We start from the raw sequence: 1,500 nt of genomic DNA, 5'->3' as shown, positions 1-1,500 counted from the left end.
TACGACAAGCAAACAGAAAGGACATAGTTGGGTGGGAGGGAGGAGAGGGAGGAGGGAGGGAGGTTTCTGTAATGGGCCACAATAATCAACCACAATGTATATCAACAAAATAAAAAAAAATAAAAAAAAGAAACTCAGTACTCAAGACAATCTATATCTTAATATAATACTTTAAAAAACAAAAACTTGGGCCGGCCCGTGGCTCACTCGGGAGAGTGTGGTGCTGATAAGACCAAGGCCCCGGGTTTGGATCCCATATAGGGATGGCCGGTTNTGATACGACAAGCAAACAGAAAGGACATTGTTGGGAGGGAGGGAGGGAGGTTTCAGCAAAAAGAAAAAAAAAAGCCAATTTTCCAATTCTCAATAAATTTTGACCTTACCTTCAAAAAAAAAAAAAATCTGCTAACATAAATTTTGCCAAAATTTCAAATCACTATTACACCAACAGCTCTAGATGACAACGAAGGAGAAAATACTACCATGAAGAATAACCTGCACAGCTGCTGGAAGCACCAGAGTCACCACTATACGCCTCAATTGCTGCTCACCCCAAAACTCGGCACCGAGCCCAGGGAACGACCATGTACAAGTGGAATACCCAGCCACACAAAAGACAAAGGCAGTCATGGATTAATAAAATACAAATTCACATTTAAGCATTACTGAACTCAAAGCACCTACTAGGTGTGTTCTTCCAATGGACAATGAAACCAGAATTATCATCATGTGGGGAACAATAAAATTGTCTTTTGCTTTAAAAAGTCCTCGAAATGGTACAGTGATTATGTAGAATACATGCTAAAATATGCAGAGTCAATGTAATGATTTAATTTTAAATGGTTCAACAATAGCAACACAAATATATACATATATAAAATGAGGACTGTGGGAACATCAAGAGACACTACAGAAATTAAATAGATAATAAAGGAACTTTATGGATTTTATGGCAACAAATTAGACAACTCAAAGGAAATGGACAAATTGTAAGAAAGACACAAATTACCAAAAGTGACTTAAGAATAGAAAATTTTAATAGACCTGTATCCTGTAAAAACATTGAATTAGTAATCTAGAATCTTGCCACAAAGAAATCCCTGGACCCCCATGGCTCACTAATGAATGCTAGCAAACATTTAAGGAAAAAAAAAAATACCATCCTATACAAAGTCTTAAAGAAAACAGGAAGAAACACTTCCCAACTGATTGTATGAGTCCAGTGTTACCCTAATACAAAAGCCAAAGACATCGGATGAAAACTGCAGACAACATCCCTCATCAGTAAAGCTGCAAAAATCCTTAACAGAAGATTAGCAAACTGAATCCAGCAAAACATTGAAAGGATTGTACACCACGACCAAATGGGTTTATCCCCCATTTTCAAGGAATGCAAGGTTGGTTTAACACCCAAAAATCAATGTAACACACCATATATCAATAAAGAACAAAAACACATGATCACCTCAATAAAAGCAGAAAAAGTACATAACAAAATTC

This window comes from Galeopterus variegatus, unplaced genomic scaffold, assembly GCF_000696425.1.
Source record: "Galeopterus variegatus unplaced genomic scaffold, G_variegatus-3.0.2 Scaffold4118, whole genome shotgun sequence".
Classification (NCBI taxonomy): Eukaryota; Metazoa; Chordata; class Mammalia; order Dermoptera; family Cynocephalidae; genus Galeopterus; species Galeopterus variegatus.
The sequence above is the reverse complement of the archived record's forward strand: the minus strand, read 5'-3'. Positions refer to the sequence as shown.